Raw genomic sequence first — 15588 nt, 5'->3', positions numbered from 1 at the left:
CTGGTTCTTTATAGTTTTGGGAGAAGTCAAAGAGTCCTTTTGAAAAGCATGCAGTCATATCTGATGTGAAGCTGAACTTGAAAACATGTTTACTTTCCTCAAAGAAATAAAATAAATTATTCAAAACCTAGATGCAAATACCATGCACAAATGAGAAATAGAACATTCTTATCTCTGAACAGAAAAGAATGCTGATGATTAAGGCCTGACAACATTTGCTGTATAATTAGAGTTCAGAAGAACATCCCATACCTCTGTGTAGGTCCTTTCTATAAAGCAAAGTTTTACTTGAAAGGTATCATTTTAAAGTTGCACTTTCCTCCAGTAAAATCATTTAATAATATTTTACTCATCCAGTGAATAAAGCATTGTTTATCTAGATGAAATATTTGTCCTCCTCTACCAGAGTTAGTATACTTGGAGATACTTGAAGGCTTTTGTTTTTCCAGGGAATTATTAATATACATATATAAAATCAGGTAGCTTCTTGTTTGTTATACACTTTCTACTTTTTCTGTTTCTGACATTTATATCTCCAACTGCATGTTGTTTCCACTCTGCTTTCTTTAGTTTTTATTCTCTCTCTCTCTCTCCCTCCCCCATCTGTAACTATTAGCATTTTTTGCTTTGTTTTGTTTTGTTTTGTTTTTATCTATGTCAGGGTTTCTTGACAGATACACTATTGATATTTTGGGTCAGATAATTCTTAGTTGTACTTGGCTGTGTGTTGTCTTGTGCATTGTAGGATACTTGTCAACATCCCTGGCCTCTACCCACTAGATTTCAGTATCTCTCCTGCCCTCCAAATTATGACAACCAAAAATGACTCCAGAAATCAACAAATGTCCCCTAGGGGACAAAATCATCCCCAGATGAGAACTACTGGCTTGTAATTTTATTTGTCTTCTTATATATTTTCTCATTTATATGGTTTTATATCAGATCGTATTATGATGGCTTTTGTGTTATGAAATTCAGTTCTTAGAACTTCCCCCACAAAGCAGTATATGTGGTATACTGGAAAGAACATGGAACTGGCCCTTAAGAGATCTGGATTTAGGTTTCTGTACATTACTCTGGCAATCTGATTTTAGATAACGCATTCATTCTGTTTACTCCTGAGTTTCCTCAACCATGAAATGGTTGGACTAGATGATGTCTAAGGCTTAAATAAAATTTTAAGAAATTTAAAAATGTTAGGGTGACATTTAAATTTACACAAATGATTTCTAAAAAAAATTTTTTTTTTTTTTTTGAGACAGAGTATCCTTCTGTCACCCGGGTAAAGTGTAGAACAATGCAGTGGCATCATGGTTGCTCGCTGCAACCTCAAACTCTTGGGCTCAAATGACCCTTTTGCCTAAGCCCCCCCGAGTAGCTGGGAATACAGGTGTGCGCCATGACACCTGGCTAATTTTTCTGTTTTTGGTAGAGATGGGGTCTCGCTCATGCTGAGGCTGGTCTCCAACTCCTGAGCTCAAGCAATCCTCCTGCCTTGGCCTCCCAGAGTGTTAGGATTGCAGGCATGAGCCACCATGCCTGGCCCAATATTTCAATATTAATTTTTTCTTGTCTTTAATTTTACTAAAGCTCTGTTTTTTGTATTTCTTTTTCTTCTACTTTAACATTTTTATTTTTGATATTGTCACTTTAAAAAAAGACATGACTTGTGTTATTACTTTTTGTAGATCTCTCCATTATCTTCTAATGTTTCTGTTTTATTATCAGAAATGCAAAATTTTCCAAATAAATTTACAAACTAGAAAAGTGAGTACTCCCCAGAGAATTAAGTTATTGTCTGCACATAAGGGAGGAGTTAATTTGTCAAATTGAGATAAATTTTAGAATGCTTTTCATGTTGAATAAGATAAGATATAGTCACTCTACTGTTTTAAAGTTTGCAAACTCAAAAGGTAAATAAAGGAATTCTTAAAAACAGTAAGAGCTTCACAGTTTGGATAGGGAAATGTTCAATCCTTTGGATATAGCACCACTTCATTCACTTGTTTTTTTTTTTTGAGACAGAGTCTCGCTCTGTTGCCCGGGCTAGAGTGCCCTGGCTGGCGTCAGCCTAGCTCACAGCAACCTCAAACTCCTGGGCTCAAGCTATCCTCCTGGCTCAGCCTCCCGAATAGCTGAGACTACGGGCATGCGCCACCATGCCCAGCTAATTTTTTCTATATATATTTTTAGCTGTCCGTATAATTTCTTTCTATTTTTTAGTAGAGACAGGGTCTTGCTCTTGCTCAGGCTGGTCTTGAACTCCTGAGTTCAAACAATCTGCCCGCCTCTGCCTCCCAGAGTGCTAGGATTACAGGTGTGAGCCACTGCGCCCGGCCTAACTTTAGTTTTAAATTAAGCAGAAGCTCATAAGTGAGACAATGTATCTGTATTAAAATGGGTGATTTATTAGAAAAATGTATGCTGCTTCCAAACTATTTCTTCCTGAAATACAGGTACATCCATTTTGTCTGACCCAGGCATAATAGGAGAGAGTAGGTTCTAAGTCAATATTTAAAAAGAAGAAGAAAATCCAGATTATAAGATTTCCATAATTTAGTTTCCTTGCTTTTTTATTTCAGCCAAAATCACTCACTAGATACAGACCTGTATAAATATGCTCTCTTTTTTTCCCTCAAATACTATTATTCTGTTCCTTTGGTCTCTGATTTAGAGAGAAGCCAGGTGACTCCAGCCTGCAATGTTACATAAGGAGTTTGAGAGAATGTCACACTTTGTTATTTGACAAAAGATGTACTAGAATTTCTCTACAAGTGGTTATCTTTTTGTTCATTTGTTCTTTTCTTCTACCAATTTAACAAGGCTTGTTGATGACAAGAATCTCAGCATGTTAAGATCAGACAGAAATCTCATAGTATAAAGAGATTTCAACACAAAGGTCAAAGAAAAAAATCAATTAAAGCCATTCATTTTAAAATGCTAAATGAAAAATGCAATAAGAACTTTGTACAGCTGTGTACTGTGAAGTGAAGAAGGCTATTATGCCATTATTTTTTCTGAAATTACTACATTATAATGTTTGTCTCAGAAGGTTTTTTTCATTATTTTATAAAGTGAAATAAAACAATTTAGATTATATATAAAAAATTATTCTTATTATAAACCATGGAGTCTTTTTGATTAAGGTAAATCCATCTGATAGGTTTCTGTATGGTAATTTTAGCTGATAAACTTAGAGATAACACTGAAATGATTTCCTTGAAATGTAGTTTAGAATTTGGTATGAGATAATTGGGTAATTCTGGGTAGCATATCATGCTAACCTGCTTGACTGGTTTTAAGTTTAGTTTTGAAAAGAAATCAGATTCTAATTATTAAAAGAAAAAAATAGAAGAAATATTTAAATTTTATGAGGGGTTTTTCAACTCTTTTTGGACAATTACTTTAAATCTCTTGCTTTTTCTAAAATGAGAGTAGGGAAAGTTCTGAAAAGTAGTCAGAAGTTTGACTGAAGTTATTAGGGAAACATAGAATTTGCTGATGGATGGAAGAAAGTTTTAAAGAAAAATAAAGAGCTTAATGATGACTTCATAGTCTTTGTTGTGAGCAACAGGAAGAATGAAATTTCTAGTCACTGAGGTGGGAAATATTGGAAGAGAAGCAAGAAAGGATAAAGTGGGAATCAGCAGTTAAGTTTTGGCCATTTTAAGTTGGAGATATAGACATATAAATGAAGAGATGAGTACACACTTAAATGACTCAAAAAAGATAGCTAGAGGTGGTATCTGCAGGCATGAACTTTAAATCTCAAATTATCTGAATATCCTACCTACTATGAAGCTTTCCTTATTAAAAATTTTGTTTTTTTTATTTAGCATGGATTTTCTGCATTCATTTTGATTTTAAAAAATAGCATTTAAATATTATTCATCTTGTTGATTGAGTTTTTTTTTAAGTCTTCATAAATTTTATGCTTGAGGCTAGTACCTAGCCTCATCTCTTCTTACTAATGCTCCTTGTTACAGATTTCTACATACCCTTGGGTTATTTTTCCTCAGTCCTTGAAGAGTTTAGCACCTAATCTCCGTTCAACATTAATCCTGTTACAATTCTTAGAAATTTCTTTATCCTCATGAATGATTTATTCAAACCCCAGCATCTCAAAGCCTTGCATCAGGCATCCCAATGCTTTTCTCCAATGACCTTTTCCTCCATCCTGCTTCAGCTGTGTCTCTATTACCATACTCTAAAATGATATAAATAATATTTCCCTATCTCATACCCAGGACTTTGTCTTTTTTAATCACTTAGGTACTTCTATAATCTTGATTTCAAGCATCACTCTTTATCTACAATCTCCTAAATTTTTAAAGCATTCCCTGTAGTACCCTAATTCTTATAATCCTTTGACCCAATCAGAATTTAAAATATATAAATCCTATCACCTTTTCAGCATCCTACACCACCCTCATTTGCCTACTGCTCTCTTTAACCACCATACATTTTTCAAATTTGCTGTTGTCTCTGCCTAAAAGGATCCTCATGTTTTTTCTCACTTTCTTTTTTAAAGTGTTTTTTTCCTAAAATAAATTGTACTGTATGTATTTAAGGTATACAACATGATGTTATATGATACATATATATATAATAAAGTAATGGGACTATAGTGAGACACTATAGTCCCACACTATAGTGGGACAAATTAATATATCCATCATCTCACATAGTTACCCATTCTGCCCCCTGTGGTAAGAGTAGCTATAATTTACTCATTTAGCGACAATCTTAAATGCAATAAATACACTATTATTAACTATATTTCCCATGTTGTACATTAGACCTTTTAACTTACATATTTGCTACTTTATATCCTTTAACCAACATCTCCCCATTTTCTCTCCTCCATTCTGACCCCAGTAACCACTATTTTATTCTCTACCTTTATGTATTTGACCTTTTTTTTAGATTCTTCATGTAAATGAGATCTTTCCTGATGTATCACTTTTTCCAAGAAACTTTCCCTTGCCACCTCCTTCATAGCATTTCCTACACCTCTCCCGACCTTAATTTTTCATAGCACTTATCTTCATCTCACATTCTATATGTGGTAATCATCTGTTTATCAATCTTTCAACTATCTCTCCTATATGCACATAAACTTGAGCAGGGCAGGACTTTGTTTTGCTTTTTTAACAACTCAGATAATTTCCAATAAATTCTCCCTCTCATCCTCACAGCGGGAGAGCACTGAAAATTAACACTGTAAGAGGAGAAAATTATGGAATAACCACTTTTACCCATTTGTCTATCTTCTTATAATTTTTCTGTAGTGAATTTGGAACTGAAATATTGTATAAACTAACTTTCCATTGCCTTGCTTAAAATACTCAATTTATTCCTTTTATCCTACACAATTAAGTCCCAACTTGTGTATGGTATATAGAAAACCGTTTAAAATATATGACCTCAAATCAAAGCTTTACCCCCATTGTTAGATTCCCCCAACTTAAACCATATCTATATTAAGCTTTTATAAAAATTAAATGCCTGTATATAGGTGATGTATTTCCTGCCATCTTTGAATCTCTAGAATGTAGAATATTGTAGACAACAGATAATTGTTTGGAATATTAATATGTAAAATAAAGCATGAATGAATTTACTCCTGCTCTCTACCAGGGTTGGAAAATATTCCTACCAAATTTTTAGGACCCAAATTAAATATACTTCCTGTGTCAACTCATCCCTCACAACATTACAGCAAAATCTCTGTGTTACCACAGAATATTTTGCTTGTTAGAGTGACAGTATGGTAAATTGGGAGGATGTACTTCATGGGCTCAGTGAATATTTAAATGGCATGAAAATTGTTGAATTAATTCACAATGTGGGCTTTGGAATTATTCGGAATTTGCAAATCCCTGGCCAGTCACTTAAAATAGTGATTATGAGCAAATGTCTAAATCTTCCCTCGTCTGTAAAATGGACATTATGGTGTATGATCCAAAGGATTTTCCAGAGGAAAAATGAGACTTGATAGATCCATATATAGTGCTGTGAACATAGGAAGAGAGGTGGTGCATTCTGTTCATATTTGCCAGTGTCTGCTAGAACATGGGACTCAGAATAAATATTCTTAAAGAATTTTGTTCAACTGCATTGATGACTGTAACTGCAGAATACACACGAAGACAATGTTTCAGTGTCTTCAGGCCCACTACAAATAAGCAGAATTTGCAACAAAATTGTATGGAAAACAGGTCAAATGCAAGGATAGCAAAATAATTGCAACTCATGCTAGCTCTAGTATTTTGTTGTTGTTGTTGTTGTTGTTGTTGTTTTACTTTCTTTTTCGGCACACTGAGAGACAGCTCTAATATGAATACTAAGGATAGTCTGTGTTTCTCCATTAAGAAGGTGCTGAGGCCACTTCTGTCTTCTTTGTAGAAGAATACCACATTAAAGAACTGGTAACTGCCAGAACAGTAAAGTAAGTGGTTTTTATGGATGCAATTTTCAATTGGCTGGCCTCTTTGAAGAGTTCTGGTTTAATCTTCTCAAAAGTCTGAGCATAAGGCAGAATTTAAGCATCCAAAGTGTGTGAATACTATAGTAAATAAGTGACTTGAAAGAATAAGAAAACTGTAAAGAACAGATGAACTAAAAAAAGTAGATTAAAACCCTTTTCAATAAAAGATTCTGGGAAAATTGGATAGCCACATGTAGAAGACTGAAACAGTATCCACACCTCTCACCAATCACAAAAATCAACTCATGATGGATAACAGACTTAAACCTAAAGCATGAAATTCTAGAAGAAAATGTTGGAAAAATTCTTATAGATACCAGCCACGGCAAAGAATTTATGAAGAAAACCCCAAAGGCAATTACAGTAAAAACAAAAATAAATAAATGGTACCTGATTAAATTAAAAATCTTCTGCACAGCCAAGGAAACAATCAATAGAGTGAATAGACAACCTAGAGGATGGGAGAAAATATGTGCATGCTATACATCTGATAAACCAGAATCTACAAAGAACTCAAGAAAATCAGCAAGAAAATACCAAACAATCCCATTAAAAAGTACACAAAAGATATGAACAGAAGCTTTTCAAAAGAAGATAAGCTAATGGACAGTAGACATATGAAAAAATGCTCAACATCTCTAATCATCAGGGAAATGCTAACCAAAACCACAATGAGATATCACCTATCTCCAGTGAGAATGGCTACTATCAAAAAGTACCAAAACAACAGATGCTGGTATGGATGCAGAGAGAAAGGAACACTTATACACTGTTGGTGGAACTTCAAACTATTAATGGTACAACCTCTATGGACAGTAGTATGGAGATACCTCAAAGAACTAAAAGTAGACCTAACATTTGATCTAGCAATCCCATTACAGGGTATTTACCCAAAGGAAAAAAAAGACATTCTATAAAAAAGACATCTGCATTAGAATGTTTATAGCAGCACAATTCACAAAGATGTGGAAACAACCCAAGTCCCCATCAATACATGAGTGGATTTACAAAATGTGGTATGTGTATACCATGGAGTACTACTCAGCCATAAAAAATGGTGAACTAAGAACATTTGTAACAACATGGATGGAACTGGAGACTATCCTTTTAAATGAAGTATCACAAGAATGGAAAAAGGAGAAACATCGCATGTACTCTCTACTAAATTGGAACTAATATATCAACACTCATGTGCACATATGGTAGTAAAATTCCATGGAAACCAAGCAGGTGGGAGGGGAAAGGAAAGGGTGGGTAAATTCACACCTAATGGGTACAGTGCACGCTATCTGGGTGATGGACACACTTATAAGTTTGATTCAAACTGTAGAAAAGTAATTCATGTAATCAAAACGTTTGTACCCCCCATAATATTCTGAAATTTTAAAAAAATCCACTATGAAAACAATATGGAAATATTTTTTGTGACTTTTAGCATCTAATAACATGTTGAACACAAAAGCAATATTTCATATTTAATTATTCTCAGATCTAGAGATATTTGAAATAATTTAGTCAGATTACCATAAAAGGTGAGTATTGTATTTCAGTAGTAAGACTGAAGATTGCAGACAATAATACTAGAGGTTTAACGAATCTCAAAGAGAACACATAATCAGTTCAACTCTGCATCAGGCATAAATAAAAGTCACAGAGTTCTCTGTGATGCCTGTAAGTTTATTTTTTCAATCATTCAATATGTTTGATACAGCAAAATATTACCATGTCCCCAAGGGACAGCTATTTATTATCTAACATACAAACAGGTTAAATTCTTCTCCTAAACTTTTCTTCTGGATAAAATGGAAAAGTGAGAGTATTAATGTATTATTAATGACAATATTTGAGGACAGATTTTCATACATTTGAAATTTTAATACTGGGATATATTCATAGGATTCAAATATTATTTAAAAATATATCAACTTTTCTATGTTCTGATTGAGTAAGAAAATTCTAGTTTCGAACTGACACTATCTGACACTATTTGCATGATGTTTAAGTCCTATATCTAAAAATAGAGAAGACTTAGCAGGTTAAATTAATTGATTTGTAAGATCCCTACTTGTTCTAAAATTGTATTAAGTAGTTAATTTGGCTTTATATGACCCTAAAAGACTATTATATTGATGTTAAATAAATGATTGACTTCTGAGCATTAGCAAATGTATATTTTCTGAATATCTTTATTTATTTATTTATTTTATTTATTTTTCTTCTGAAATCATTCTAAACTTTGGTGAATAATTCATTAATTCTGGGCAGCACAATTCAGAAAATTCCATCAAAATGAAAATGGAGACACTCTTTCTTAATCCTACCTGAAAATTGCAGCTCTCCACTTCCGTAGTCAAGTCAACCTCCCTCATTAATAAAGTAACTCGCATCTTTGCCTATTAATTCAGAGACATGCAGAGCCCAAAGTGGCCAGGTAGTAGTCTTAACTTCCAACTTAATGGAATCACCATTGTGTCTCCTGGTGGAAAAATTCCTCCCCCTGGAACTGAAACTCTAGGTTAACAGACCATAAAATCATAGGAACAAGTAGCAAAAATTTTGCTAATGGGTTAGTGAGGTAACCCAATAACTGGAGGTAAGAAGTTCTAAATAAAAGACTTACCAAACTCAAGGATTGAAAGATTCAATATTATAAAGATGTCAGTTCTCTGGAGTCATATTTTGGGGTGAAATTTCCTGAGCTCCTTCATATTTAACAAAATTGCAATCAAAATCCCAGCAGGATTTTTGGAAATATAGATATCTATTAAATGACAGCAGACATTCAAAAATTTCCCCCATGCTGACTTTGTAATAGAAATATTATTTTTAATTTTATAAATTTTTTAAATAGACTTTTCACTGCAGTAGTCTATAAAGGAAAATGTTGTTTCTTCAAGTAAATCACAAATTCATTTGTATCCTACACAGAAAACTTAAATATTTTTATAATTTCAATAGTTTTATAATTTACACCTAAAGTCTTTAACCTAAAAGAAAAAACAAATATATATTGTTTTTTAGGAGCATCTTCTCATAATTTATAATTGGAGATGATAGTTTTTATTAGTGTCATCAGAAGTATAAGTTGATTTTTATAGTCTAAACTCTTCACTGGTTATTTTAGACAAATGTTAGCATATGTTTACCTACTGATCACATTTATGTCCACTGATATGTATTTTTCTTCCTGGACAAAGTTACCTGGAAGTTCAACAAGCCCAAAACTAATTACATCATATTTAACCCCATATCTGCATAGTCTCTGCAAATGGGGTGCCCACCTGTCCATTCCCATAAACTTTTCTCAATAAACTTAACTATTTCAATCATCACACAATCAATTTTCCTCCCAATTTAAGTCAGTTTAGCCTCAGAAATTTCTTATAAATATGATCTCAACTCTCAGTCCTCATTGCCATGTCTTGGCTCTGTACCTTGTTTTCTTCTCCTAGACCAATTTAACTGATCAACCTGACAGCAGCCTCTTCTACTGATAGCCCATTCTTCACAATGTGAGCAGATTCAGCTTTCTGAGAATACGTCTGATCATGACTCTCTGCAGATTATATTTTTTGTGCTCTTTGAGATGAAGGAAAAAGTACAAACTTTTAGGCATGGCATATAATATGTTCACACTGTCTAGATTCGGTATCGCTCTCTACCTCTATTTCCTCAAACCACATCATAATAAACTTGAATGTCTTATGATACTCTTGGTGTTGCTTTTAAATGGGGGCCCTCTCTTCCCTATGTCTACTTGATTTTTTTTTTTTTTTGTGAGACAGAGTCTTACTCTGTTGCCCGGGCTAGAGTGCCGTGGCGTCAGCCTAGCTCACAGCAACCTCAAACTCCTGGGCTCGAGCAATCCTCCTGCCTCAGCCTCCTGAGTAGCTGGGACTACAGGCATGTGCCACCATGCCTGGCTAATTTTTTTTTCTTTATATATTTTTAGCTGTCCATATAATTTCTTTCTATTTTTAGTAGAGACGGGGTCTTGCTCTTGCTCAGGCTGGTCTCAAATTCCTGACTTTGAGCGATCCTCCTGCCTTGACCTCCCAGAGTGCTAGGATTATAGGCGTGAGCCACCGCGCCCAGCCTACTTGATTCTTAAGATATAGTGCTCTCATATACATACTTTAAAATTATGCTTAAAATGTTTGCAAATAGTTCAATGTAGTATCTCTCTATTTTAATTTTTAATACTAATGTTTCATATTTAAACATCTAATCCACATACAAAATTGTATACATGTATGGTGGTGTCTTCAATAATGTAAATGCATAATGTGTGTAACTTATTTTAAGAAAGAGGTTTTACTACCTTTATCATTTATGCCTCAAAGAATGAATTGAGAATAATACTATTTTTATATAGATATTCAACATGTAAAATACAGAAAAATTTTTAAAAGTTTAAAATGTAATCTAAAAAGAAATCCATTCTCTACCTTCTATAAGAATAGCACTTTGGTGTGCTCAGTCTCTTTTACAGTTACTGGTCTGGTTTTCTATATTTTATATCACATATTGCATTACATATTTTTAAGGGAAATTATTCAATTCAATTAATATTTCAAATTATTATTATGCAAAAGCACATGATTCTCCAATCCATCTTCAAATTTATTGCTTTGTGGGCTGGGCGCTGTGGCTCACGCCTGTAATCCTAGCCCTCTGGGAGGCCGAGGCGGGTGGATTGCTCGAGGTCAGGAGTTCGAGACCAGCCCTCAGTGAGACTTCGTCTCTACTAAAAATAGAAATAAATTATCTGACCAACAAAAAATATATATAGAAAAAAATTAGCCGGGCATGGTGGCGCATGCCTGTAGTCCCAGCTACTTGGGAGGCTGAGGCAGTAGGATCGCTTGAGCCCAGGAGTTTGAGGTTGCTGTGAGCTAGGCTGACGCCACGGCACTCACTCTAGCCCAGGCAACAAAGTGAGACTCTGTCTCAAAAAAAAAAAAAAAAAAATTATTGCTTTGTATATTTTCTTTTATTCTTTTATACTGATGTTATCTACATTAGTTTTATATTTGCTGCACATTAAAATGCCACAAAATAAGCAGCATAAAACTACATTTATTTATTAACTCAGTTTCTGTAGATCGGAAGTGTAGCACTGCATGACTTGTTCTCTGCTAAGAGTATCACAAAGTTGATATCACAATGTTGGTTGGGTTGAGCTCCCTGAAGACTCTGGGGCAAAAATCTTCCTCTAAGCTCTCTTTTCTTTTTAAATTCAGTTTCTTGCAGTTGCATGACTGAATTTGTTTTTTCCTATCTGGCTGCTAGCCAGGAACAACTCTTGGATTCTAGAAGCTGCCTACAACTTTGTCACATAGCCTTCTCCATTTTCAAGCAATCAACGGCCCATTGAATCCTTCTCATGCTTTAAATCTTAGACTTCCTGTGCTGTGAACAGCCAACAAAAACTCTGCTTTTAAAGGGCTCATGTGATTAGGCCAGACTCACCTGGTTAATCTTTATGTCTAAGTCAACTGTGCTATATAACATAAACTAATTTTTTTCTGTGTTTTATTTGAGGAAATTTGAACTTTGAGGAGCAGTATAGAATGACACATACAATTAGGTAATTTATTTTTCTCCCCATTTTAATTCTTTTATTTCAAAAAATTTAAGAGATACAAGTGTTTTTTGTTACATGGATGAATTGTGTCATGCTGAAGTCAGGTCTTTCAGTGTACCCATCACCAGAATAATGTACACTGTATGTGACAGATATATTTTTATCCTTCACTCACCTCCCACCCTCCTCCCTTCTTCATTTCCAATGTTTATTACATCTCTTTATGACGATATATATCCTTCTTTTAGCTCCCACTTATAAGTGAGAACATGTGGTATCTCTTTTTCCATTCCTGAGATAGTTCACCTAGGACAATAATCTCTAGTTCCATCCAAGTTGCTGCAAAAGATGTTATTTCATTCATTTTTATGGCTGAGTAGTGCTCCATGCTGTATGTGTACCACACTTTCTTTATCCACTCATCAGCTGATGGACATTTAAGTCTAGTAGTAACAGATTCCCTTAGTGTTTGCTTGTCTGGGAAAGACTATTTCTCCTTCATTTATGAAACTTTAGCTTTGCAGGATACAAAATTCTTCACTGGCAATTATTCTGTTTAAGACAATGACTTAAGATGGGACCTCAGTCCCTTCTGGCTAGAAAGGTCTCTGCTGAGACATCTTCTGTTAGTCTTATGGGTTTTCCTTTGTAATTAACTTGTTGCTTTTATCTCGCAACTTGTAGTATTTTCTCCTTTACTTTGACTTTGGCCAGTGCTATGACTATGTGTCTTGTTGAGATCCTATTTGCTATGAATCCTCCAAGTGTTCAATGATCTTCTTGTATCTGGATATCTAAATCTCTAGTGATACCAGCGAAATTTTGCTCAATTATCCTCACAAATATCTTTTCCATACTTGTTGTTTTGTCTTCTCCCTTGGGGTACATATTCTTATATTAGCTCGCTTTGCATAATACCGTATTTCTCAGAATGAAAGAAGATTTTTCATTCTTCTTTGTTCTTTTCTCTATTTTCTTTCCTAACTGGGTGACTTTGAAATTCTTGTCTTCAAGCTCTGAAATTCTTTATTCTACTTGGTCTTGTCTGTCATTAAAGCTTCCTACTATATTTTGAAATTCCCTAAATGGCTCATTTCTTTAAGTTTGTTAACTCTTTTCTAATATTATCTTTCTCTTTAGTGAATTCTTCACTCATGTCCTGATTTTTTTTGGATTTCTTTACTACCATCTCCCCAATTCCATTCATCTTATTTTCAACCTGAATTCTATATCTTTCATTTCAACAATTTCCTTTAGAATGGAGAGTTCATTGCTGGAGAGCTGTTGGGATCCTTTGAGGGTGTCAAGACAGCCTGTTTTTTCATGTTGCCGATGTTTTATTCCAATTCTTTCTCATCCAGGCCCTCTTCTCAGCTCAAAACAGCACATATAGTATGACTGTTCTTTTCTGCTGGGAACTCTATTGCTTGGTGAGGATAGGGGTGGGTCCCCAGATGGTGTTCTTGGGTCCTACTCTGGAAGCTTAACCAGGCAGGATGGGGTGCATGTACTGTGAGCCTTTAACACTGCTGCAATAACATAAACTAATTACAGAAATTAAATCCATCCTATTCACTCTGCCCTTTACTATGCAAGACATGTACAACAAAGATGAGATCTCTTGGGGGCCATTCTAAAATCCTCTCTACCACAGTATCAAAATAGCTTCTCAAAGAAATATAATTTTAGATAGCCCAAGTAAATAGAACCCTTATTTTCCAAATAATCAAGCTGGATACTTGAGATTTGTCCAATCCTTAAGCCACACCTACCCCTATATCTGAGTAAGTTTATAGAGATAACAAATGAAATTATGTTCTCAATAACATCTTTAAAAAATAATTTTATTTGTTTATTTCCACTGACAAAATCATAGCTTAAACCATGCCAACTCTGTCAGTTATAGTCTGACCAACTACGAACTCTGGTCAGACTGCATTTGCCTCTCTCCATTTATACTATCAGACTCCCCTTATTTTAAAACATTTTTCAGATTTCCATTAAATTCAGCCTCTAAAAAGCAAATTAGATAATTTCATTTTCATTATTAAAAATATATTTTAGTTCTCTTCTTTCCTTATGATAAATTTCAAACTCCTTGATTCATCGTTATAAATCTGTGAAACAGCAGCCAGTGTAAAATAACTGGATTATAAAAGGCATTTGGTAAATATTCGTTTACTGAATCACTGAAAAATTTAACTTTAAAAATTATGTCATTTTATTTCCTCAGCTTCAACTTCTCTCACTTTACCTCACTCTGTGTTCAAAAGACTTTAAACACCTCACCTTTCACAGAAACACAGCCGTTTCACACATTTTTATCTTGACACATGCTCTTAACTATTCCTGTAATGCCTTTTCTCACTTTCTCTGCCTTCTCGTTTTTCAAGATTCATCTCAAATGTTTCCTTCAGTGTGAACTCTTCTATAATACTTCCAAATATTTTGGTCTTCTTCCCTTTCTATTATGTCAATGACCTCATGAAGTTGTAAGTGGTATAATCATGTTAGAAAAAAAGTCCTGTATTGTGACAGTATGCATGGGACTTTGTAAGGCTATGATCCATTTTTTTAAAAGATGGTTGACTGGAAATGCTGCTTTTCTTGCAGCAAATTAGAAAAAAATGACATGTTGCAAAATAAATATAATCTTGACTTATAAATAATAAGTCAACTTTTGGATTCACTAAATGATAAAGAGTAGATAATATCTACTTAAAGGAAGAAACTTCAGCCTGGGATATGCACAGGAAAATAGTACTGCAGAAGGATGGGATCAGTGCTAAGAATGATCCAAGAAGTGGGGACCAGAAGTCAGAGAGGGCCTGAGAGAATACGTGGGCTCTGCAGCAGTTGACGCATTGTAACCCTCACCCTGGGGCCAGTTAGCAGTAATGATGGAATAAATTTCCAAGCAAGAATAGGGAAACTAGGGTATATGAGGAATTTGTGACACCTGGGAGGATATTGGGGCCCAAAATGCCAGAAAAATGGTCACCACTGAAACACTATATCAAATTACAACAGAGAGAATTCATTTCTTATGAGAGTGTCCCATTTATCAATGAATTGAATTGTCATTCACAATCCTAGAGTTCATGTGAATAAACTAAGACTCTTAGGAAATCCAGCCATCTTTCAAAATTTTTTATTTCCATGTTTGAAATATTAAAATTATAGAAAAAGATTTTTAAATGAACAAAAACTGGCAAAAAAAATTATATGAAACAAAAAAAACAGGTGAGAATATATTGACATATTAGACATAATCTAGTATGTTAAAAAATGACCTCTCAAAAGATGTCCACACCCTAACACCTGGAACCTGTTGGTAACACCTCATATGGCACAAAAAATGGTCTTTACGAGTGTAAGGATTTTGAGATGAGAAGATTATCCTGGGCTCTGAATGCAACCACACATGTCGTTATTGAAGGAAGTAAGAAATTTAATACACACAGAGGAGAAGGTGATGTGAAGATGGAGCTGAGAGAGATTTGAATATGCT

The sequence above is a fragment of the Lemur catta genome, chromosome 6 (genome assembly GCF_020740605.2).
Source record: "Lemur catta isolate mLemCat1 chromosome 6, mLemCat1.pri, whole genome shotgun sequence".
Classification (NCBI taxonomy): Eukaryota; Metazoa; Chordata; class Mammalia; order Primates; family Lemuridae; genus Lemur; species Lemur catta.
This window is presented reverse-complemented; position numbering follows the sequence as displayed.